Source organism: Rhinoraja longicauda, chromosome 8, assembly GCF_053455715.1.
Source record: "Rhinoraja longicauda isolate Sanriku21f chromosome 8, sRhiLon1.1, whole genome shotgun sequence".
NCBI classification, from domain to species: Eukaryota; Metazoa; Chordata; class Chondrichthyes; order Rajiformes; family Arhynchobatidae; genus Rhinoraja; species Rhinoraja longicauda.
Window position 1 is genome coordinate 7,331,586 of NC_135960.1, and position 26,402 is coordinate 7,357,987.

At 48.4% G+C, this 26,402-nt stretch overlaps 1 pseudogene across 1 annotated transcript in view; it reads left to right on the top strand.

The window, feature by feature from the left end:
* Window positions 1-26,402, top strand: part of LOC144595735 (contactin-associated protein-like 5) — an 852,226-nt pseudogene that overhangs the window by 601,980 nt on the left and 223,844 nt on the right. The window contains exon 15 of the transcript XR_013547532.1: window positions 18,455-18,582. The product of XR_013547532.1 is annotated as a contactin-associated protein-like 5 (transcript). The remainder of the gene's footprint in view (window positions 1-18,454; window positions 18,583-26,402) is intronic.

A 26,402-nucleotide genomic window follows, 5' to 3' on the forward strand; every position in this document is an offset into this window, starting at 1 on the left:
GGGGATGAGGAGGAATTTCTTTAGTCAGAGGGTGGTGAATCTGCAGAACTCATTGCCGCAGAAGGCTGAGGAGGCCACGCCAACAGATATTTTTAGGGCCGAGATAGATAGATTCTTGATCAGTACGGGTGTCATGGGTTACGCAATAGAATAAGGGGGTAAACCAGGTAATTTTTCATTTCACTGCACATTTATGTGTATGTGATTAAATAAATTGACTATTAACTATTGCCTATTGGGTAGGCCATTTAGAACGGAGATGAGGAAAAACATTTTCACTCAGAGAGTTGTAAATCTGTGGAACTCTCTGCCTCGGAAGGCAGTGGAGGCCAATTCTCTGGATGCTTTCAAGAGAGAGCTAGATAGAGCTCTTAAAGATAGCGGAGTCAGGGGGTATGGGGAGAAGGCAGGAACGGGGTACTGATTGAGAATGATCAGCCATGATCACATTGAATGGTGGTGCTGGCTCGAAGGGCTGAATGGCCTACTCCTGCATCTATTGTCTATTGTTATGAGGAGAAGGCAGGAGAATGTGGTTGAGAGGGAGAGGTAGATCGGCCGTGACTGAATGGCGGACCGAATGGCCTAATTCTGCTCCTGTAACTCATGAACTGTGAATTTTATTGCATAACTCTTGAGTTCTCTGTCCTTCAAAGTGTTCACATTGGTCCAAAGTTTTGAATGCCGTTACTCAGAGCGAACGGAAGGAACGGAGAAGAGAATTATCTCTGCTCACCAATTTAATATCCAAAGGAGTACATGGCTATGTAACGAGCGGGAACTGAGGAACTCGAGGTAGACCGAAAGAAAGGGAAGGGTATCCAACTGAACGATGGAAAAGGGAAAAAATAAATCTTAATGCTTGGAATCTGAAAGCACAAAATGAGGATTTCATTGGTTTTTTGCCCAGATGATCCATCTTTAATAATTTAATAGCACAGTGGATATGGCACTCATTGACTCAGAGTGAAACAATTGGAAATATTTTTGCAGGGTTTGCTGAGCTTGCTCGGAAGCTGTCCATTGGAGATAAAGCAGAAAAATAATCTTTGCACAAAGCCTATAAGCACTCAGCAGTTTCTTTCAGTGGTCAGGCTGTGTAAGGCTCCCAACCTAATTTAAAACTAGATTGATAATTCCGCACTCAATTCAAGCCCTACTTATGTTTGGACTGGCTCTGGGTTAAGCGAGCACTTTCACTTTGAAGCGATCATCCGCGTTTTAATTCCCCTCCACGGCCACTCCTCCTCCTCTCCCCCATATCTCTTTCAGCATCATCTATACACTAAAACTCTCGTTTGTTTGTTTGTTTGTTTGTTCCTGAACTACAGCCAAAACGGTACACGATAGCGTGACAATTTTAGGCCCACCTTACTCACCGTCGTCCCTTTGATGCTAATGGAAGAAGTTCCATTGAAATCGGTGTTATATTTTTAAAGTTATTCACATTTAAAAGTTTACATCTATCTCCTAGGGAGGGAGGGAGGAAGGGGGAGGGGTGGAGGAGGGGAGGAGGAGGGGGTGGAGGAGGAGGTGGAGGGGAGGAGGGAGGATTAGGGGGGTTGAGGGGGATGGTGTGGGGGAGGGGAAGCGGGAGGGGAGGGAGGGAGATGGATGGGGAGGGGAGGAGGGGGAGGAGGGGAAGGGGGGAGGGGAGGGGGAAGGGGGAGGGAGGTGGGAGGGGGGAGGGAGGTGGGAGGGGGAGGGAGGAGGAGGGGAGGGGAGGAGGGAGGATAAGGGGGATTGAGGGGGATGGAGTGGGGAGGGGAAGGGGGGAGGGGGGAGGGGGACAGGGGAGGGGGAGGAGGGGGGAGAGAGGGCGAGAGGATGGAGGAGGAGGGGGAGGAGGGAGATAACGGGGGTTGAGGGGGATGGAGTGGGGGGAGGGGAAGGGGAGGGGTGGGAGGGGGGAGGGGGGAAGGAGGGAGGGAGGGAGGGAGGGAGGGAGGGAGGGAGGGAGGGAGGGAGGGAGGGAGGGAGGGAGGGAGGGAGGGAGGGAGGGAGGGAGGGAGGGAGGGAGGGAGGGAGGGAGGGAGGGAGGGAGGGAGGGAGGGAGGGAGGGAGGGAGGGAGGGAGGGAGGGAGGGAGGGAGGGAGGGAGGGAGGGAGGGAGGGAGGGAGGGAGGGAGGGAGGGAGGGAGGGAGGGAGGGAGGGAGGGAGGGAGGGAGGGAGGGAGGGAGGGAGGGAGGGAGGGAGGGAGCTGCACCAATGCACGAGAGGTTTGAGCCCAACGGCTCCTCTTGGTCTAGTAACCAACTAAAATATCTGTGGTACACAAATCATGGGCTGTTGATCATCTCTGATCATCATGGTTCGGCCTTGTGTTGAGCAGTGTTGAGCTGCGGTAGAGTTGTTGTCTCACGACGCCAGAGACCCGTGTTCTAACCTGACTACGGGTGCAGTCCGTGTGGAGTTCTCCTTTCCTATCCGCGTCATTAAGGCGGCACACTTGGTGCAGCGGGTAGAGCTGCTGCCTCTCCGCACCAGACAGCCAGGTTCAATCCAAACCTCGGGTGTCGGCTGCGTGGTGTTTGCATGTTCTCCCTGTGACCACGTGGGTCTTCTCCGGGTGCTCTGGTTTCCTCCCATATTCCAAAGACGTGCAGGCTTGTAGGTTAATTGGTAGGTCTGCTAAGTGTCCCTGGTGTGTGTAGGATAGAACTATCGGACTCGGTGGGCTGGCCGGCGCGGACTCGGTGGGCCGAAGGGCCTGTTTCCGCGCTGAATCTCTAAACCTTGTTGGCTGCACCTCAGGCAGTGAAGACCTAACTTTTGATTTTTCTGCATCTCCATGCTTTGTTCAATGTATAAGACACTCCTTAAGGGCCTGTCCCACTGAGGCGATTTTTTAGGCGACTGCCGGCGACTGTCACAGGCGTAGCAGGTCGCCGAAAAACCGAAGACTGGACCCCCCCCTACGACAATGTCTACGACAAACTACAACAACCTACCGCCTAGTCGACGTCAAGCTACGGCAAGCGAACGACAACCGGCGACCCAATCGTCACGAATTAGGACGTCCACCTACGGCCGCGCCTAGGACAACCTACGACCATACAGGCGACAACCTAAGACAACCGAAGTCAACCTACATCCACCCGCGACAAGCTACGACCCTGTCGGCGACAACCGAAGACTATTCACGTCATTTTGGCCTCCGGTTTTGGCGCCGGTACCTGTCGCCGGTTGACATAGGTTGACGTAGGTGGTCGCCAATGGAATTCACCGAAGTCAGCACCGGCGACAACCTATGTCACCTGGCGATATCCTACTACAGCACCCCCGTCAGGAGACGTCAAGGTACGATCATTGGCGTCAAACCAACATTGGCCGAAATTTTTAAAACATTTCAAAATCCAACGGGGACCAGAAAAAAGCTACGACTCTTTAGAGACAACTCACGACCGTACAGGCGACACCCCGGCAACCGTGTGGCGACAGCCTAGTCGCCTGTAGTCGTCTAAAACATCGCCTAAGTGGGACAGGGGCTTTAAAAACCCATCTCTTTGTCCAAGCTCTTTGGTCATTAAGTCTGATATCTCCCGGTGTGTTTTCGATCATGTTTATTTGTTTAGAAGTGGACCTTTGAAGAATCTTGGCCGCTTTGCTACTCTGAAAGCACTTTATAAATGAAAGTTGTTGTTCTAAATGTAGATCTGGGCCAGAATTTTATAAATTACCTTCAAAAGGATATTTATAGACTGCATCTGAATGATATTACACAGCAGTGGCCAGAATTTTATAAATTACCTTCAAAAGGCTTTGTCAGATCTGATATTTATAGACTGCATCTGAAAGATATTACAGCAGTGGCAGGTAGATGTACACACGCACAGGTTTTCAGTACGCACTGTTGCTAGTGTGGTCTGCTTTATTTCACAAGATATACTGCGCATATTCACAAATATTCACGAGACTGATAAGATAATGAATATTCCGCTGGCGCAGCAGTAGAGTTGCTGTCTTACAGCACTTTCAGTGCCAGAGATCCGGGTTTGGTCCCGACTACGGGTGCTGTCTGAACGGAGTTTTTCGTTTTCCCCGTGACCTGCGTGGGTTTTCTCCGAGATCTTCGGTCTCCTCCCACACTCCAAAGACGTGCGGGTCTGCAGGTTCATTGGCTTTCTGTAAATATAAATTGTCCACTGGTGTGTGTCGGATAGTGTTAGTGTGTGGGGATCGCTGGTCGGCGCAGACTCGGTGGGTCGAAGGGCCTGTTTCCACGCTGTGTCTCTAAACTAAACTAAACTAAATATCACAAGGCACAAATCACACCATTCTGGCACTCAGTTCTTAACGTTACACTTACCATTATACACACGACAGCATCAAAATTGAACAACAGGAGACATGACATATCTTGCTGGTCCACCATCTCCCTTCTCCCTCCCCTCTTTCCCTCCCTCCCTCCCTCTCTCCCCCTCCCTCCCTCCCTCCCTAGGAGATAGACTTAAACTTTAAAATGTGAATAACTTTTAAAATATAACCGATTTCAATGAAACTTCTTCCGTTAGCACCAAAGGGACGACGGTGAGTAAGGTGGGCCTGAAATTGTTGCGCTATCATGTACCATTTTGGCTGTAGTTCAGGAACAAACAAACAAACAAACAAACAAGAGTTTTAGTAAATATCATCATCATCATATCATATATATACAGCCGGAAACAGGCCTTTTCGGCCCACCAAGTCCGTGCCGCCCAGCGATCCCCGTACACTAACACTATCCTACACCCACTAGGGACAATTTTTACATTTACCCAGCCAATTAACCTACATACCTGTACGTCTTTGGAGTGTGGGAGGAAACCGAAGATCTCGGAGAAAACCCACGCAGGTCACGGGGAGAACGTACAAACTCCTTACAGTGCAGCACCCGTAGTCAGGATCGAACCTGAGTCTCCGGCGCTGCATTCGCTGTAAAGCAGCAACTCTACCGCTGCGCTACCGCGGTAGTAGATAGGCCTAAAGTGTAGGCGGGTGGAACTAGTGTAGATGGGGCTTGTTGGTCAACATGGGCAAGTTGGACTGAGGGGTCTGCATCCATGCTATATCACTCCACACTTGTTATCAGCAGCTCTTGCCTGAAGCTGTTAACCCACAGATACGCTGTGTGTGACAGATATTTCAGTTTGTTTAGTTTAGTTTAGTTTAGAGATACAGCCCGAATACAGGCCCTTCGGCCCACCGAGTCCACGCCGACCAGCGATTCCTGTACATTAATAATATCCTACACACAGTGGGCTCAATTTATATTTGATACCAAACCAGTTAACCTACAAACCGAAGATCGACACAAAAAAGCTGGAGTAACTCAGCGGGTCAAGACAGCATAAGAAAATAACTGCAGATGCTGGTACAAATCAATTTATTCACAAAATGCCGGAGTAACTCAGCAGGTCAGGCAGCATCTCGGGAGAGAAGGAATGGGTGACGTTTCGGGTCGAGACCCTTCTTCAGACCGAGGGTCGGGGGAAAGGGGAACGAGAGATATAAACAGTGATGTCGAGAGATAGAGAGGGGATGTTGCAGGACTCTCATCGGAGAGAGGAAGGGGAGCATCTTCAAAGTAGGCACACCTTGAGGAGACTCGGCAGTGGAGCAGATGAGATGTGTAAACCTGTACGTCTTTGGAAACCAAAAGATCTCGGAGCAAACTCTCCCACGCAGGTCACGGGGAGAGCGTACAAACTCCGTACAGAGAAGCGCCCGTAGTCAGGAAGGAAGCTGGTGCTGTGTGGCAGCAACTGTACAGCTGCCCCACCGTCCCACCCCCGGTGTTGTTGAAGTGATTTTTAACGACAACCAATCTTTACTGAATTTTAATACCGAGCGCAATTACATTTAATAAGATGTAACACAGCCCTTTATAGCTGGGAGAAAATAAACATAGACACTTGACATACTGGGGAATCTTACGACGGTGTAATATTGATTTTCTGTGGAGTTATGACCTTAATTAGTACTGTCCCATTTCAAAATTGCTTCATAAATATCATCGTCTGATGGTGTTTGTGTGCACGTGTACGTGCTCAATGTTTTACCATGTCAGTCTAATGCTCCCATTGCACTTATTTCCTTGATGAGACACAAAGTTTCGATTAGGTACAGGTACAGGTACCCAATAAGTGTTAGGTATCTGATGCAGGTACAGCAGGCAGTGAAGAAACCTAATGGCATGTTGGCATTCATAATGAGAGCATTTGAGTAGACTCATTGTTGATCATGAAGGGGACGTACAACGAGATCTGGGTGTCCTAGTGCATCAGTCACTGAAAGAAAGCATGCAGGTACAGCAGGCAGTGAAGAAAGCCAATGGAATGTTGGCCTTCATAACAATAGGAGTTGAGTATAAGAGCAAAGAGGTCCTTCTACAGTTGCACAGGGCTCTGGTGAGACCGCACCTGGAGTACTGTGTGCAGCTTTGGTCTCCAAATTTGAGGAAGGATATTCTTGCTATTGAGGACGTGCAGCGCAGGTTTACTAGGTTAATTCCCGGAAAGGCGGGACTATCATATGTTGAAAGACTGGAGCGACTAGGCTTGTATGCACTGGAATTTAGAAGGATGAGAGGAGATCTTATCGAAACGTATAAGATTATTAAGGGGTTGGACACGTTAGAGGCAGGAAACATGTTCCCAATGTTGGGGGAGTCCAGAACAAGGGGCCACAGTTTAAGAATAAGGGGTAGGCCTTTTAGAACTGAGATGAGGAAAAACATTTTCAGTCAGAGAGTTGTGAATCTGTGGAATTCTCTGCCTCAGAAGGCAGTGGAGGCCGATTCTCTGGATGCTTTCAAGAGAGAGCTGGATAGAGCTCTTAATGATAGCGGAGTCAGGGGGTGTGGGGAGAAGGCAGGAACGGGGCACTGATTGAGAATGATCAGCCATGTTCACATTGAATGGCGGTGCTGGCTCGAAGGGCCGAATGGTCTCCTCCTGCACCTATTGTCTATTGTCTATCACTGTTATCGTCTGTCCTGAAAAGGGCGGAAGCTTCCGGCGACAATCAGTGGGAGCCATCACTTGTACAATAGACGGTGGTGGTAGCAGAATTAGCTCAGGACACTTCCAGTTTCCAGCCCCGCGACATGGACACTTCTGCTAAGGGGCCAATACACAGATGCAAATTAACCTACAAACCTGTACGTCTTTGGAGTGTGGGAGGAAACAGGAGGACACGGAGAAAACCCAAGCAGGTCACGGGGAGAACTTACAAACTCCGTAAAGACAGCACCCGTAGTCAGGATCGAAGCCTGGGTCTCTGCAGCTGAAAGGCAGCAACTCTACCGCTGCGCCACCATGCTGGCCCTCCCTGCCCATTCTCTCTGGCTCAGAGTCCTGGCCTAAAGCTTCCTGAGACTCTTGTGGGGATAAACGCGATGTGTAGGAAGGAACTGCAGATGCTGGTTTAAACCGAAGATCGACACAAAAAGCTGGAGTAACTCAGCGGGCCAGGCAGCATCTCTGGAGAGAAGGAACGGGTGATGTTTTGGGTCGAGACCCTTCTTCAGACAGGGAGATCTTCCTGTTGTTATTGACCTCGGCAGACCGAGTCAAAGAAGAGTTAATCACGATGCTGATCACTGTGCCAAACTGGGGGGAAAAAAACATTCTGGTTATCGACTTCTGCCAAGCTTTTCAGTTTTATTTTACAGTAAGGTCACAGCGGTAGAGTTGGGTCCGATCCCGACCATGGTTGCTGTCTGTACGGAGTTTGCACGTTCTCCCTGTGACCACGTGGGTTTTCTCCGGGTGCTCCGGTTTCCTCCCACATCCCAAAGAACGTGCAGGTTTGTAGGTTAATTGGCCATCTGCAAAATCCCCCCTAGTGTGCAGGATAGAACCAGTGTGCGGGCGATCATTGGTTGGCGCGGACTCGGTGGGCCGATGTGTGTCTGCTTCCATGATGCATCTTTAAAACTAAAACTAAAATTAAAAAAAATATATATTAACTAAAAGACTCCAGTGCTTATGGAATCGTCCCAAGAATGGTCCCTTGCTTTTGAGGAAAGGAGGATGAAATGCAGAAGATATAACAGAGAGTGTCAACGAGGGGACATAGATACAGGGTAAGGGGAGGGAGGTTTCGGGGGGATGTGAGAAATAACTTTTTCACCCAGAGGGTGGTTGGAGTCTGGAACTCACTGCCTGGGGTGGTGGTGGAGGCGGGAACACTCACAACGTTTAAGAGGCATTTGGATGGGCACTTGAAATGTTACAACATTCAGGGCTACGGTCCAAATGCGGGAAAATGGGATTAAAATTAGACTGTGTTTGGTAACGGCGGCGCGGACACGATGGGCCGAAGGGCCTCTTTCTGTGCTGTAGGACTCTATGAGTGTCAGGTGTTGAATCTGTGCAATTCATTGTCACAGAAAGCTGTGGAGGCCAAGTCAATCGATATTTTGATTCGTATGGGTGTCAGGGGTTAAAGGGGCTAGTTATTTAGGGCAGGGGATGGGGATGGTGATTCTGTCTTATCGGCACGGCGGCGCAGCGGTAGAGTTGCTGCCTTACAGCGAATGCAGCGCGTGAGACTCAGGTTCGATCCCAACTGCGGGCGCCGTCTGTACAGAGTTTGTACGTTCTCCCCGTGACCTGCGTGGGTTTTCTCCGAGATCTTCGGTTTCCTCCCACACTTCAAAGGCGTACAGGTATGTAGGTAAAATGTTTTTAAAAAATTGTCCCTAGTGTGTGTAGGATAGTGTTAATGTGCGGGGATCGCTGGGCGGCGCGGACTCGGTGGGCCGAAGGGCCTGTTTCCGCGCTATATCTCTAAATATAAATCTAAAAATCTTATGTACAGTAAACCTTGACTTACTTCATGGTTCACGGAACATAACCTTTATGTAAGTTTGGGGAGTTTCTGCACGACCCTAGTGGAGTCTCCACGCAGGGAAATCTCTATTCAACTTTATCCAACTCTACTAAACTCTGCGATGCTCTTAACTAAGGGTAGCTCGGCGGCGCAGCGGTAGTGTTGCTGCCCTTACAGCGCCAGAGGCCCGGGTTCGATCCTGACTACCAGTGCTTGTCGGTACGGAGTTTGTACGTTCTCCCCGTGACCTGCCTTGGGTTTACTCTGGGAAGCTCCTGTTTCGTCCCGCACTCCAAAGACGTGCAGGATTGTTGGGTAATTGTCCCCAGTGTGTGTAGGATAGTGTTAGTGTGCAGGGATCACTGGTCTGCGTGGCAGTGGAGCGGAGGTTCACGAGATTGATCCCTGGGATGGCGGGACTGTCATATGAGGAAAGATTGAAAAGACTAGGCTTGTATTCACTGGAGTTTAGAAGGATGAGAGGGGATTCTAATAGAAACATATAAAATTATAAAAGGACTGGACAAGCTAGATGCAGGAAAAATGTTCCCAATGTTTGGTGAGTCCTGAACCAAGGGGCCACAGTCTTAGAATAATGGGGAGGCCATTTAAAACTGAGGTGAGAAGGGACTTTTTCACCCAGAGAGTTGTGAATTTGTGGAATCCTCTGCCACGGAGGGCAGTGGAGGCCAAATCACTGGATGGATTTAAGAGAGACTTGGATTGAGTTCTCGGAGCTAGTGGAATCAAGGAGAAGGCAGGCATGAGTTATTGATTGTGGACGATCAGCCATGATCACAATGAATGGCGGTGCTGGCTGAATGGCCTCCTCCAGCACCTATTTTCTATGTTTCTATGTTTCTATGCCTCGGTGGGCCGAAGGGATATTTTCAAGCTGTGTCTCTAAACTAAACTAAACTAAACTAAACTAAACTAAACTTCTACACTCCCACTGCAAGTACTGCAGTACAATGATTGTGTTAGCCGGAGACTGCTAACATACCTCCTTTCACTGCATAGTGGCTGATGCCCTAATAATATCTTTATATAAGAGCAGTGGGAGCAATAATTCTGTTTCCCGTCTATATATAGGGCCTGCCTTTCCGGAGGGCAGTCGAGTTCTTGGGAGAGATGGAGAGGAACTAAATCAAAATAATGAGAGACATTGCATTTGGTATGGGACAAAAAGCAGTTTATCAACAGAACACTCAAGTCTCATTAATGCTCTGACTCTGCGATATGTGGCGTCTCACTAACACTGTCTATCACACTGTACTGGGACAGATAAAATTGGCATGAATTCGGAAAGCTTGTTTGCATGTCAGAACAAAGCTCTGATTCAACGATAAGGATGGTCTGCACTGTCAGGGGTGCTGGCTTTTGGATTCACGTATCAGTGAGATACAATTAATAGACAATAGACAATAGATGCAGGAGTAGGCCATTCGGCCCTTCGAGCCAGCACCGGCATTCATTGTGATCATGGCTGATCGTCCACAATCAATAACTCGTGCCCGCCTTCTCCTTGATTCCGCCATTCAATGCACCGCCATTCAATGTGATCATGGCTGATCATTCACAATCAGTACCCCGTTCCTGCCTTCTCCCCATACCCCCTGACTCCGCTATCTTTAAGAGCTCTATCTAGCTCTCGAAAGCATCCAGTGAATCGGCCTCCACTGCCTTCTGAGGCAGAACTCCTCAGATTTACAACTCTCCGACTGAAAACGTTTTTCCTCATCTCCGTTCTAAATGGCCTACCCCTTATTCTTAAGCTGTGGCCCCTGGTTCTGGACTCCTCCAACATTGGGAACATGTTTCCTGCCTCTAATGTGTCCAATCCCTTAATAATCTTATATTAACCGGTGTCACGAGAGACCGCCATTGTTGGAATCTGGAGCAAAAATCAAACTGCTGGAGGAACTTAGCTGGTCAGGCAGCATGGATGGAAGCAAAGGTTCGGGTTCATGTTCGTAGCTAGTGGGAGCAGCATTAGGCCATTCAGCCCATCAGGTCTACTCCACCGTTCAATCATGGCTGATCTATCTTTCTCTCGTAACCCCATTCCCCTGCTGTGTTCAGAGAGAGATACAGCAAGGAAACAGGCCCTGCGGCCCATCAAGTCCATGTCAAACATCGATCACTTCCCAGCGGTAGAGTTGCTGCCTTAGAGCGCTAGAGACCCGGGTTCGATCCTGACTGCGAGTGTTGTTTGTACGTTCCACCTGTGACCACTTGCGCTTTCTCCGAGTGCTCCGGTTTCCTCCCACACTCCAAAGATGTCCAGGTTCGTAGGTTGATTTGCTTTGGTGCGATTGTAAATTGTCCCCAGTGTGCATTCTGGTCGGTGCGGACTTGGTGGGCCGGAGCAGAAATGTCCTGACCCGAAACATCACCTATCCATGTTCTCCAAGGATGTTGCCTGACATGTTGAGTTACTCCAGCACTTTGTGTCCTTTTTGGAAACCAGCATCTGCAGTTCCTTGTTTCTAAATATTTGGGATGCTTGTGTAGCAGCAGCCTTTGCAAGAGATGGGCGGTTTGCATCTAAAACATTTAACATTGATCAGTTGCAAAGGTGTGGGTAGGGGTTGCCAACTATCTCACTCCTAAATACGGGACAAGGTGACGTCACCGCCCCGCGCCCCACGTGACCTCACCCAGCCAGTGGCCACGTGCTCCCGCTCCACCAATGGCGGCCGCCCGGGCCGGGAGGGGGGTTGCTACGCAACCTCCGTTAGGCAACACCGGGCCGACACTATCCAAACCTACACTGTCCAGAAGGTAGACACAGATTTTTATTTATTTTTTGATTTAGAGATACAGCGCGGAAACAGGCCCTTCGGCCCACCGAGTTCGCGCTGCCCAGCGATCCCCGCACATTAACACTATCCTACACACACTAGGGACAATTTTTACATTTTACCCAGTCAATTAACCTACATACCTGTACGTCTTTGGAGTGTGGGAGGAAACCGAAGATCTCGGAGAAAACCCACGCAGGTCACGGGGAGAACGTACAAACTCCGTACAGACGGCGCCCGTAGTCGGGATCGAACCTGAGTCTCCGGCGCTGCATTCGCTGTAAAGCAGCAACTCTACCGCTGCGCCACCGTGCATCCAGCATCCAGCATTTAACCAGCATCTGCAGTTTTTTCCCTACTACACTGTTCGGACTTACACTGTCCAGACCTACAGCATCCGGGCCTACAGTGTCCCCCGGGCCTAATACGGGACAAGGGCGGTCCCGTACGGGACAAGTCAATTTAGCCCAAAATACGGGATGTCCCGGCTAATACGGGACAGTTGGCAACCCTAGGTGTGGGCCCCATTACATGAAACTATCTCCTGAAAGTTCACCTTTGTTAAGTACCTCAGTACAGATTCCTTTCTGGATTATCCACACAACATATCAGGGGAATCGAGAACCGAAGGACATATGTTTAAGGTTAGGGGGGCAAGGAACCTTAGGGGTTACATTGTTACACAAAGGACGGTGGGTGAATGGAACGAGCTGCCGGAGGAGATAGTTGAAGCAGAGACTAGCGCAACATTTAAGTAAAAACAGACACTATCGCAACACTTAAGAAACGATTAGATAGGTACATGGATTGGACATGTTTAGAGGGATATGGGCCAAACGCTGGCAGGTGGGACTAGTGTAGATGGGGCATGTTGGCCGGTGTGGGCAAGTTGGGCCGAAGGACCTGTTTTCATGCTGTAAGACTCTGTGGCTCTGACAGGTAGATGAATAGGATTGGTTTAGAGGGATATGGGCCAGGACTGGAGGGTGTGAGCTGTAGGGAGAGGTTGAGTTGGCTGGGTCACTTATAGCGCAGGAGGATGAGAGGTGATCTTATAGAGGTGTATAAAATCATGAGAGGAATAGATTGGGTAGATGCACAGCGTCTCTTGCCCAGAGTAGGTGAATCGAGGACCAGAGGACAAAGGTTTAAGGTGAAGGAATCTGAGGGGTAACATTTTCACACAAAGGGGTGGTGGGTGCATGGAACAAGCTGCCAGAGGAGGTAGTTGAGGCTGGGACTATCCCAAAGTTTAAGAAACATCTAGACAGGTACATGGATAGGACAGGTTTGGTGGGATACGGACCAAGCGGACTAGTGTAGATGGGACATGTTGGTCAGCATGGGCAAGAAGGGTCGAAGGGCCTGTTTCCGCACGGTATCACTCTCTGTACCCCAAGCTCATTTTCAACGGCACGCCTGCCAGCCCATCCCTCCAGCCAAGGCCAAATGTCGTCCTTGATTTCTATCTCCTGCCAACTCCTGTTGATGCCCAAACCCATGTCTCGGTTTATTCCTCTCATCATAGTGAGCGAGAGGGAAACATAGATAGAAACATAGAAAATAGGTGCAGGAGTAGGCCATTCGGCCCTACGAGCCTGTACGCACCGCCATTCAATATGATCATGGCTGATCATCCAGCTCAGTAACCTGTACCTGCCTTCTCTCCATACCCCCTGACCCCTTTAGCCACAAGGACCACATCTAACTCCCTCTTAAATATAGCCAATGAACTGGCCTCAACTATCTTCTGTGGCAGAGAATTCCACAGACTCACCACTCTCTGTGTGAAGAAATGTTTTCTCATCTCGGTCCTAAAAGACTTCCCCCTTATCCTTAAGCTGTGACCCCTAGTTCTGGACTTCCCCAACATCGGGAACAATCTTCCCGCATCTAGCCTGTCCAACCCCTTAAGAATTTTATGTGTTTCTATAAGCCCCCCCCTCAGTCTTCTAAATTCCAGCGAGTACAAGCCGACTCTTTCCAGTCTTTCTTCATATGAAAGTCCTGCCATCCCAGGAAGAAAGCACAAGAGCAAGACCCAGATCGCAGGGAGTGAATGAATAAAATGGTGACCCCCCCCCACCTTCTGCAAGCCATTGGGCAAAGGAAGAAGTGAAAGAATTGGCATCATCTGAAACACGCACCTCCCCATTGACTGCATAGGCCGGGCTGCAATAGAAACCGCTGCTCAGTTAACGGCCGTGATATATAACCTCTGCTCATCCCTCACTTGTACACAGCCAGCTGTGCCCAACACCAACATCTGCTGCCCCAAATGTCAATCCTTCAACCCCATCTGTTAGATCGCAAACTTGTCATTCCTTCCAGATAGCCATTAATTTTTTTTTGTCATTTCATTAGCCAAGCTTTGGCGGGTCTCGTTTATCCTCCCCTTATCACATAACACACTTGTGCGAGGTTTGATTTGATTAAACCACGGTCTCTCAGTTCCAGTTAAAATAACAACAGTTCTTTATTATCTGAAGATGGGTCTTGACCCACCCGTTCCTTCTCTCCAGAGATGCTGCCTGTCCCGCTGAGTTACTCCAGCATTTTGTGTCCATCTTCGGTGTAAACCGGCATCTGCAGTTCCTTTCTGCACAGTTCTTTATTCAAACCACGTCTTGTTATTTTTTTAAGATAGACGAAAGGTGAGGTGCTAAGGTACTCCCAGGTACTATCGCAACGTTTAAGAAACATTTAGACAGCTACATGGACTGGATAGATTCGGAATGGTGAAGGCCAAACGCAGACAGGTGGGACTAGTGTTGATGGGACATGTTGGCCGGTGTGGGCAAGTTGGGCCTGTTTCCACACTGTATGACTCGACGACACTACACGATACAAAACGAAACGATGCGATAGAAATTTATTTATCCCTGGAGGGAAATTGATCCGCCAACAGTCATGAAAACACAAAATACAAGGAATTAAAGTGATGAGTGGAAAGGACTGGGGGATGTGCCAAGATTGGGGAGGGGTGGGGGGAAGGGGGGTGGGGAGTCAGTCTCAGTCTACCCCACGACAGAAGGGGGAGGAATTGTAAGGTTTGATAGCCACAGGGGAGAATGATCTCCTGTGGAGTTCCGTGCTGCATCTTGGTGGGACCAGTCTGTTTGATAGAGCTCTTAAAGATAGCGGAGTCAAGGGGTACGGGGAGAAGGCAGGAACGGGGTACTGATTGTGGATGATCAGCCATGATCACAGTGAATGGCGGTGCTGGCACGAAGGGCCGAATGGCCTACACCTGCACCTATTGTCTATTGTCTGTTGCTGAAGGTGCTCCTCAGGTTGACCAGGGTGCCATGGAGGGGGTGAGCTGGATTGGTTAAAAAAGGTTAACAGTAAACGTGTTGCACCTGGGATTCTTACTCTGAGGTATTAGAGCTATATTTGTTGTGAAAGTGATTCATGTGGGTTAATGACTTATCAGGCTTCCCTGATGTGTAAAATGAGGTTCCAAGCCAAACCAAGTATTTTCTTTGTTACTTGGCTTCCTAATGACTTCAGGATGAAGGCTCCTGTTTAATGGAATGTCATGGAACGTGGATCGGACAATTAACTGCTCAGCTAAACTGCTCCACAACCCTGCTCACTTAACGTTAAACTTCACTGCTAGTAAACTAGGAAACTAGGAAAGGGTGGTGAATCTGTGGAATTCATTACCACAAGATGGCTGTGGAGGCCAAGTCAATGGATTTTTTTTTAAGGTGGAGATTGGCAGATTCGTGATTAGCGAGGGTGTCAGGGGCTATGGAGAGAAGGCAGAAGAATGGGGTTGAGAGGGAAAGTCAGATCAGCCATGATTGAACGACGGAGTAAACCTGATGGGCCAAGGGTGGTGAATCTGTGGAATTCTTTGCCACGGAAGACTGTGGAGGCCAGGTCAGTGGATGTTTTTAAGGCAGAGATAGATTCTTGATTGGGACAGGTGTCAGAGGTTATGGGGAGAAGGCAGGAAATAGGGTTAGGAGGGAGAGATAGATGAGCCAGGAATGAATGGTGGAGTAGACTTGATGGGCCGAATGGCCTAATTCTGCTCCTATAACTTATGAACTTATGAAACTGGGGAGGTTGTAAAATGGAGAGGCTTTCTACACTGACACACACAACAGAATGATCTTTTCATCTTTTCTAGAAGCCTTTTTTTTTTGCACATAGCAAGCTCCCATGAGCAGAAATGTAATATTAACTAGAGAATATTGGACACGAGGGAGAATTCATCTGCTATTCCTAAAGAAGTATGATGGAATCTTTGACAAATGGCTCAGAGGGTTTTAAAACCAAGTCAGACTTAAATCTCTGGATTGAGATTTGAACTCAATGCTTTCTTGCCGTTTCTTACAGTTTCTTCCCGGCTGTTTTCAGGCAACTGAACCATCCTACCGCAACCAGAGAGCAGTCCTGAACTACTATCTACCTCATTGGTGACCCCTGGACTATCCTTGATCGGACTTTGCAGGCTTCATCTTGCACTAAACGTTATTCCCCCTTTCATGTATCTATACACTGTAAATGGATCGATTGTAATCATGTATTGTCTTTCTGCTGACTGGTTAACACGCAACAAAAGCTTTTCACTGCACCTCGGTACACGCGACAATAAGCTAAACTGCTATTAAGCCACATTTGTGTAGGAAGGAACTGCAGATGCTGGTTTAAACCGAAGATAGACACAAAAATGCTGGGGTAGCTCAGCGGGTCAGGCAGAGAAGGAATGGTTGACGTTTCGGGTCGAGACTCTTCTTCAGCCACAGTTGATGACCAATACAAGTTAATTATTCACAAAATGCTGGAGTAACTCAGCAGGTCAGGCAGCATCTCAGGAGAGAAGGAATGGGTGACGTTTCGGGTCGAGACCCTTCTTCAGACTGATGTCAGGGGGGTGGGACAAAGGAAGGATATAGGTGGAGACAGGAAGACAGTGGGAGATCTGGGAAGGGGGAGGGGAAGAGAGGGACAGAGGAACAATCTAAAGTTGGAGATGTCAATGTTCATACCGTTGGGCTGCAAGCTGCCCAAGTGAAATATGAGGTGCTGTTCCTCCAATTTCCGCTGGGCCTCACTATGGCACTGGAGGAGGCCCATGACAGAAAGGTCAGACTGGGAGTGGGAGGGGGAGTTGAAGTGCTCAGCCACCGGGAGATCAGATTGGTTAATGCGGACTGAGCGCAGGTGTTGAGCGAAACGATCGCCGAATACAATACACTACCAATACAAGTTAAAACCTGATTGGATTCATTCATTTGGCAGATGCTCAAGGCAAGCCAAGTTCATATTAATCAGTAGACTTTTATTGTAGGAAAATAACTGCAGATGCTGGTACAAATCGGAGGTATCACAAAATGCTGGAGTCAATAGACAATAGACAATAGACAATAGGTGCAGGAGTAGGCCATTCAGCCCTTCGAGCCAGCACCGCCATTCAATGCGATCATGGCTGATCACTCTCAATCAGTACCCCGTTCCTGCCTTCTCCCCATACCCCCTCACTCCGCTATCCTTAAGAGCTCTATCCAGCTCTCTCTTGAAAGCATCCAACGAACTGGCCTCCACTGCCTTCTGAGGCAGAGAATTCCACACCTTCACCACCCTCTGACTGAAAAAGTTCTTCCTCATCTCCGTTCTAAATGGCCTACCCCTTATTCTCAAACTGTGGCCCCTTGTTCTGGACTCCCCCAACATTGGAACATGTTATCTGCCTCTAATGTGTCCAATCCCCTAATTATCTTATATGTTTCAATAAGATCCCCCCTCATCCTTCTAAATTCCAGTGTATATAAGCCCAATCGCTCCAGCCTTTCAACATACGACAGTCCCGCCATTCCGGGAATTAACCTAGTGAACCTACGCTGCACGCCCTCCATAGCAAGAATATCCTTCCTCAAATTTGGAGACCAAAACTGCACACAGTACTCCAGGTGCGGTCTCACCAGGGCCCGGTACAACTGTAGAAGGACCTCTTTGCTCCTATACTCAACTCCTCTTGTTACGAAGGCCAACATTCCATTGGCTTTCTTCACTGCCTGCTGTACCTGCATGCTTCCTTTCATTGACTGATGCACTAGGACACCCAGATCTCGTTGAACTCCCCCTCCTCCTAACTTGACACCATTCAGATAATAATCTGCCTTTCTATTCTTACTTCCAAAGTGAATAACCTCACACTTATCTACATTAAACTGCATCTGCCATGTATCCGCCCACTCACACAACCTGTCCAAGTCACCCTGCAGCCTTATTGCATCTTCCTCACAATTCACACTACCCCCCAACTTAGTATCATCTGCAAATTTGCTAATGGTACTTTTAATCCCTTCGTCTAAGTCATTAATGTATATCGTAAATAGCTGGGGTCCCAGCACCGAACCTTGCGGTACCCCACTGGTCACTGCCTGCCATTCCGAAAGGGACCCATTTATCCCCACTCTTTGCTTTCTGTCTGTCAACCAATTTTCTATCCATGTCAGTACCCTACCCCCAATACCATGTGCCCTAATTTTGCCCACTAATCTCCTATGTGGGACCTTGTCGAAGGCTTTCTGAAAGTCGAGGTACACCACATCCACTGACTCTCCCTTGTCAATTTTCCCAGTTACATCCTCAGAAAATTCCAGTAGATTTGTCAAGCTCTGGAGAGAAGGAATGGGTGACGTTTCGGGTCGAGACCCTTCCTCAGTCTGAAGCAGGGTCTCGACCCGAAACGTCACCCATCCCTCTCTCTCCTAGATGCTGCCTGGCCCGCTGAGTTACTCCAGCATTTTGTGATACAGTAGACTTTCATTCCTGCTCCAGGGATTAATTTTGATTGTTATCCTGTATTTTGGCAGGTCCAAGGACACGGGCCTTCTGACATACAAAGACCACTTGCCTGTGACGCAGATTATCATTGGAGACATTAACAAGACCAACTCGGAAGCTGTCTTCAAGCTTGGACCATTACGATGTTATGGAGATGGTAAGTGTCCATCTGTTCATGTCTGTACAATGGTTCTTGAAATATTGGATAAAAGTTCTAGTTTGCCACGACAGTGACAACATCTGTGGACGAAAACGAGCACATGCTAACCCCTGTCCAAACATAAACACCCCACTCCCCACTCGCACGAGCGTCTCATTTTCACCCTACAAACAGCTAACAATGACTTGTTTCCTTTATTTTTTTTAGATTTAGAGATACAGCGCGGAAAGAGGCCCTTCGGCCCATCGAGTCCGCGCCGCCCAGCGATCCCCGCACACTAACACTATCCTACACACACTAGGGACAATTTTTTTAACATTTTATCCAGTCAATTAAACTACAAACCTGGAGTGTGGGAGGAAACCGAAGATCTCGGAGAAAACCCACGCAGGTCATGGGGAGAACGTACAAACTCCGTACAGATGGGGCCCGTAGTCAGGATCGAACCTGAGTCTCAGGCGCTGCATTCGCTGTAAGGCAGCAACTCTACCGCTGTGCCACCGTTATCATTGTTACTTTTTTTGCATATCTTTCATTCATACATTACAATACAATACAATATATCTTTATTGTCATTGTACAGGGGTACAACGAGATTGGGAATGCGACTTCCATACGATGCAATAAATCAATTAGCTAATCAGTATTAATTTAAACAACCCAGTGAAACAAATTAGAACAGTTTTAAAACAGAATAAAGTGCAAGTAGGTCTGTGCCGGTTCACTGTGCGATGTGACCATCCGGCTCAGCAGGACCGGTTCATGGCAGCTATGGCCCTGGGGATGAAGCTGTTCCTGAGTCTGGAGGTGCGGGCGTAGAAGGCCTTGTATCGTCTGCCCGATGGTAGAAGTTCGAACAGACTGTTGCAGGGGTGTGAAGAGTCTTTGTGGATGCTGGTGGCTTTTCTGAGGCATCGTGTGTTGTAGATGCCCTGCAAGGCTGGTAGCTGTGTTCCGATAGTCCTCTGAGCTCTACGGACTACCCGCTGAAGAGCTTTCCTCTCTGCCTCCGTGCAGCTGAGGTACCACACAGGGATGCCATGCGTTAGGATGCTCTCTATGGTGCAGCGGTAGAAGGTCGTCAGCAGCTGTTGGGGCAGACCAGACTTTTTCAGTGTTCTTAGGTAGAACAGTCTTTGTTTGCCTTCTTGACCAGCGCAGCAGTGTTATTGGACCATGTTTGGTCCTCCGAAATGTGAGTGCCCAGAAACTTGAAGCTGGACACTCTCTCCACACTGTCCCCGTTGATAATGATCGGGGCGTATTCCCCGTTGTGTGACCTACGGAAGGGCTTCCCTTATCGCTAACCAGTCTGAAGAAGGGTCCTGACCCAAAACATCACCCATTCCTTCTCCCCAGAGATGCTGCCTGTCCTGCTGAGTTACTCCATCATTTTGTGTCTATCTTCGGTTTAAACCAGTATCTGCAGTTCCTTCTTACACATAAAAGAAGGAACATTTGGCTACTGAGTGTCACTAAATGTTTTTTAATTTTTTTCCCCCCCAAAAACAGTTCAGTTCTGTGTTGCTGGTTCTGTATACTGAGGCAAGATTTCATCCATATTATTATTTTAATCTCCATTTGTAAAGGTAACTAGGTGATGTAACCCCTCTCCCATCAGGCAAGGGGTACAGAAGTGTGAAAAAGGCACAACTCCAGATTCAGGGACAGAGTCTTCTCAGCTTTTCTCAGGCAACTGAATCATTCCATCAACTACCCGAGAGCGGCCCTGAGCTAGTACCTACCTCATTGGAGAACCTCAGGTTATCTTTAATCCCCAGCAGTATTGTTCACTCCCACCTCACCTTAACCAACCTGATCTCCCGGTGGCTCAGCACTTCAACTTCCCCTCCCACTCCCAGTCTGACCTTTCTGTCCTGGGCCTCCTCCAGTGCCATAGTGAGGCCCACCGCAAATTAGAGGAACAGCACCTCATATTTCGCTTGGGCAGCTTACACCCCAGCGGTATGAACATTGACTTCTCCAACTCCATCAAATCGATAACAGGCAATCTTGGAAGTCTATCCTGCCTAGTCAAACCGCATGTCAAAAACCTCGGCATGATATTTGACTCTGCATTAAAATTTGATAAGCAAGTCAACGCTGTGGTAAAAGCCAGCTTCTTCCAACTTCGAACCATAGCTAAAATCAAACCTTTCCTCCAATTCGACGACACAGAAAAAATCATTCACGCTTTCATTTCCTCCCGCCTAGACTACTGCAACTCCCTATACACTGGGATCAGCCAATCTTCCCTGTCCCGCCTGCAACTGGTCCAAAACGCCGCAGCGAGACTCCTGACGGGTACCCGTAAAAGGGACCACATCACCCCGATTCTGGCCTCTCTCCACTGGCTCCCTGTACGGTACAGAATCAACTTCAAGCTCCTCCTATTCACGTATAAAGCCCTAAATGGACATTCCCCCCCCTACATCAAAAATCTTCTAACCCCCCTCTCTAACTCCAGGTCCCTCAGGTCGGCCGACTTGGGGCTACTCACTATCCCGCGGTCTAGGCTTAAGCTCAGGGGTGACCGCGCTTTTGCGGTTGCAGCTCCTAGACTGTGGAACAGCATCCCTCTCCCCATCAGAACTGCCCCCTCCATCGACTCCTTTAAGTCCAGGCTCAAAACCTATTTCTACTCCCTAGCGTTTGAGGCTTATTGAGGAGGCGCTGTGAACTGTTTGCGTGCTACTGTATGTTTCATTTTTTTCCTTAGTACCTAATCAGATGTACAGCACTTTGGTCAACGTGGGTTGTTTTGAAATGTGCTATACAAATAAAATTGACTTGACTTGACTTGACTTGACCCCTGAGCTTAAGCCTAGACCGTGTGATAGTGAGTAGCCCCAAGTCGGCCGACCTGAGGGACCTGGAGTTAGGGAGGGGGGTTAGAAGATTTTTGATGTAGGGTGGGGAATGTCCATTTAGGGCTTTATACGTGAATAGGAGGAGCTTGAAGTTGATTCTGTACCGTACAGGGAGCCAGTGGAGAGAGGCCAGAATCGGGGTGATGTGGTCCCTTTTACGGGTACCCGTCAGGAGTCTCGCTGCGGCGCTTTGGACCAGTTGCAGGCGGGACAGGGAAGATTGGCTGATCCCAGTGTATAGGGAGTTGCAGTAGTCTAGGCGGGAGGAAATGAAAGCGTGAATGATTTTTTCTGTGTCGTCGAATCGGAGGAAAGGTTTGATTTTAGCTATGGTACGAAGTTGGAAGAAGCTGGCTTTTACCACAGCGTTGACTTGCTTGTCAAATTTTAATGCAGAGTCAAATATCATGCCGAGGTTTTTGACATGCGGTTTGACATGTGGTGGTGGTGGTGGTGGTGGTGGTAGAGGAGACAGATACGGTAGTGGAACTTGAGAGGCTTTAGGATGGGCACATGGAAGCGCAGGGAACAGATGGATATGGATCAAGTACAGGCAGATAAGATCCGTTCAACTTGGCATCATTTTCAGCAGAGGCATTGTGGTCCAAAGGGCCCGTTCCTGTGCCGTACTGCCCTATGAGGAAAGACTTTGTCAACTTTTTCACCCAGAGGGTTGTGAATCTGTGGAATTCTCTGCCTCGGAAGGCAGTGGGTGCCGATTCTCTGGATGCTTTCAAGAGAGAGTTAGATAGAGCTCTTAATGATAGCGGAGTCAAGGGATATGGGGAGAAGGCAGGAACAAGGTACTGATTGTGGATGATCAGCCATGATCACAGTGAATGGCAGTACTGGCATGAAGGGCTGAATGGCCTACTCCTGCACCTATTACCTATTGTCTATTGTCTGTTGTCTATTGTCTATGATCCACGTTCCATTATCTGCCTCTAACATCAATACTGCTTGAACGTTTGAGCACCCAACACCCATTATTTCTTCATTCAACTGAGTGGCGCAGCGGTAGAGTTGCTGCCTTACATCACTTACAGCGCCAGAGAGCCAGGTTCGATCCCGACTATGGGCGCTTGTCCGTACGGAATTTGTACCTTCTCCCCTTGTGACCTGCGTGGGGTTTCTCCCGAGATCTTCGGTTTCCTCCCACACTCCAAAAGACATACAGGTTTCGTAGGTTAATTGGCTCGGTAGAAATGTAAAATTGTCCCTAGTGTGAGTAGGATAGTGTTAACTTGCGGGAGTCTCTGTTCGGCGTTGACTCGGTGGGCCGAAGGGCCTGTTTCCGCGCTATATCTTTAAACTAAACTAAACTAAACTAAACTAAACTCCTCAACTTTATTCTGAAAATATTCATATTCGTATCACATTTAAATAAAATATATAAGTAATTGATTGAATTTAAATGTTGGCTGTTCGGGAATAATTCGATCTACCCCTATGCATTACATCAATCAAAATATTATATTGCAGAATACAATTTCCCCAGAAACATTTGTAATGCATATCGCTGTCACATGTGCTTGTAAACTAACTTATCTTTAGCATTGTGTCTCCAAGCTCCAGTCAAGATTGTGTGTGACTGGACTGTCATAACTAGCTCGAGCAAATTCTTTGACAGAGTAATGCAAGTTCATGAGGCTAATTCAGCTGATGTGTGCACATAAGAAGGCACTTGATTAAGTGCCACATTACAGACTGCATAACAGAACTGCAGCTCGGGGGAATAAAGGGAGTGTCGAAGGCATGTTTATAAAAATAAGTAGGAGGCAAAGCAAAAAGGAGGAGCAATTATTTTTCCAGTCTGCGTAGATAGAGTGATAGAGTGATACAGCGTGTAAACAGGCCCTTCGGCCCAGCATGCCCACACCTGCCATCTACACTAGTCCCACCTGCCCGCGTTTGGTCCATATCCCTCCAAACCTGTCCTATCCATGTACCCGTCTTAACAGTTTCTTAAACGTTGGGATAGTCCCTGCTTCAACTACCTCCTCTGGCAGCTTGTTCCAGACACTCTCTGTGCGAAAAAGGTTAGATTCCTATTAAACCTTTGCCCCTTCACCTTAAACTGATGTCCTCAGGTCCTCGATTCCCCTACTCCGGGCAAGAGACTCTGTGCGTCGACCCGATCTGTTCCTCTCATGATTTTATGCACTCAATGGGATCACCCCCCTCATCCTCCTGCGCTCCAAGGAATAGAGACCAAGCCGACTCAACCTCTCCCTCTAGCTCACACCCTCTAGTCCTGGCAACATCCTCGTAATATGTCGAGAGTTCTACATTGAGGTTCCCCTGGCAGCCAGTGTTAGAAACAAGACTCCTTATGGAAATATATTAATGAGTCATGCAAGCTCTAATCTTTGTGTTTGCAGATAGGAAAAAATCTCGGGAACACGGGGAACCGGGAGGAGGTATGATAATGTGTTTCAGAGAAGCTGGGGCAGCCTGTTAGTTTCGCTGCCACACGACAGATAAATTTGGGCCAGGGAAATACAGTGATTAATTTTGGTGCGAAGAATAAGAACATAAAATGTGCAGTAAACTGTATATTTTTAAAGGCTGTTCAGGAGCAAAGGGAACGGAATCTTTCCGAGCATAAATCTTGGGAAGTGACAGGACATGTTGAGAGAGTGGTTACTAAAGCCGATGGGAATCGCGACTTCAAAACCAGACGCATAGATTATAAAATCGGCGATGTTGTGTTGAATCTTCATAAAACAGCAGTTAGGCGGCTGGCTGCTGAAGTATTGATACGATTTTGGTCATCACGGTTTCGGAGGGATATGCAGCTCCAGAGAAAGGGGGAGAGGGGGGGAGAGGGGGAGAGGGGGAGAGGGGGAGAGGGGGAGAGGGGGAGAGGGGGAGAGGGGGAGGGGGGGAGGGGGAGAGGGGGAGAGGGGGAGAGGGGGAGAGGGGGAGAGGGGGAGAGGGGGAGAGGGGGAGAGGGGGAGAGAGGGAGAGGGAGACACATACACAGATTAGGACGGTGTCAGGGGTTATGGGGAGAAGGCAGGAGAATGGGATTTGGAGGGAAAGATAGATCAGCCATTGATTGAATGGCAGAGTAGACTTGATGGGCCGAATGGCCTAATTCCACTCATATCCCTGATGAATATGAACATACACTGATGAGCTGCCTAATATGCTGTTGGTCCTCCGTGTGCCGCCAAAACAGCGCTGACACGCCGAGGCATGGACTCTACAAGACCCCTGAAGGTGTGCTGTGGTATCTGGCACCAAAACATTAGAAGCAAATCCTTTAGCAGCACCCCACAAGCCTTGCCGCTTCAGAGATGCTCTGACCCAGTCGTCTGCCCATAACAATGTGGCCCTTGTCAAAAGTCGCTCGGGTCTTTACTCCTGCCCTTTTCTCCTGCATCCAACACATCAACCTCAAGAACTGACTGTTCACTTACTGCCGAATATATCCCACCCCTTGACAGGTGCCATTGTAACAAGATAATCAATGTTATTCACATCACCTGTCAGTGGTCATAATGTTTTGGCTGATCAGTGTATGAACACAAGGAACTGCAATTGCTGGAATCTCGAGCAAAATGCAAAGTGTTGGAGGAACTTAGCGGGTTATGTGTAGCATTTGTGGAGAGAGTAATTCGGCAACACTTTGGGTCAGAGCCCCAAAGGGGTGGTCAAGAACGCTTTAGGCACATTGACCTTCATCAGTTTTGAGTATAGAAGTTGGGAGGTCATGTTGCAGTTATATAAGATGTTGGTGAGGGCACATTTAGAGTACTGTGTTCGGTCTTTGGTCGCCTTGTTATAGGAAAGATATTGTCTCAAGCTTGAAAGAGTTCAGAGAAGACTTACCAAGATGTTGGCGGGACTAGAGGGACAATTCTTGCTATTGAGGGCGTGCAGCGTAGGTTTACTGGGTTAATTCCCGGAATGGCGGGACTGTCATATGTTGAAAGACTGGAGCGACTAGGCTTGTATACACTGGAATTTAGAAGGATGAGAGGGGATCTTATCGAAACGTATAAGATTATTAAGGGGTTGGACACGTTAGAGGCAGGAAACATGTTCCCAATGTTGGGGAGTCCAGAACAAGGGGCCACAGTTTAAGAATAAGGGGTAGGCCATTTAGAACGGAGATGAGGAAAAACTTTTTCAGTCAGAGAGTTGTGAATCTGTGGAATTCTCTGCCTCAGAAGGCAGTGGAGGCCAATTCTCTGAATGCATTCATAGAGAGAGCTAGATAGAGCTCTTAAGGATAGCAGATTCAGGGGGTATGGGGAGAAGGCAGGAACGGGGTACTGATTGAGAATGATCAGCCATGATCACATTGAATGACGGTGCTGGCTCGAAGGGCCGAATGGCCTACTCCTGCACCTATTGTCTATTGTCTATTGTTTATTGACAGCTGTCGGGAGAGGTTGAGCAGGCTAGGGCTTTATTCCTTGGAGTGGGAGGATGAGGCGGTGATCTTTTGGAGGTGTATAAAATCATGAGAGGAATAGATCAAGGAGGGGAATCGAGAAGCAGAGGGCATAGGTTTAAGGTGAGGAGGGAAAGATTTAATGGGAACCTGAGGGGTAACTTTTTTACAGTCGGGGTGGTGAGTGTATGGACAAGCTGCCAGAGGAGGTAGTTGAGTCTGGGACTATCGGAACGTTTTGAAGCAGACAGGTACATGGCTAGGACAGGTTTGGAGGGATATGGACCAAACACAGGCAGGTGGGACTAGTGCAGCTGGGACATGTTGGCCGGTGTGGGCAAATTGGGCCGAAGGGCCTGTTTCCACGTTGTATCACTCGATGACTCTATTTCAAGATGCAATCTCCTCAGGGACTACATCCACATAAATGACATGGTGCTTTTTACTGGCATGTTTACAACCTTGCCACCCTAAGGGATTCAGTAATTAGAAAACATGCAGTTTAAATGGTGAGAGACTGCAACGCTTCAAAGTGAAGAAAG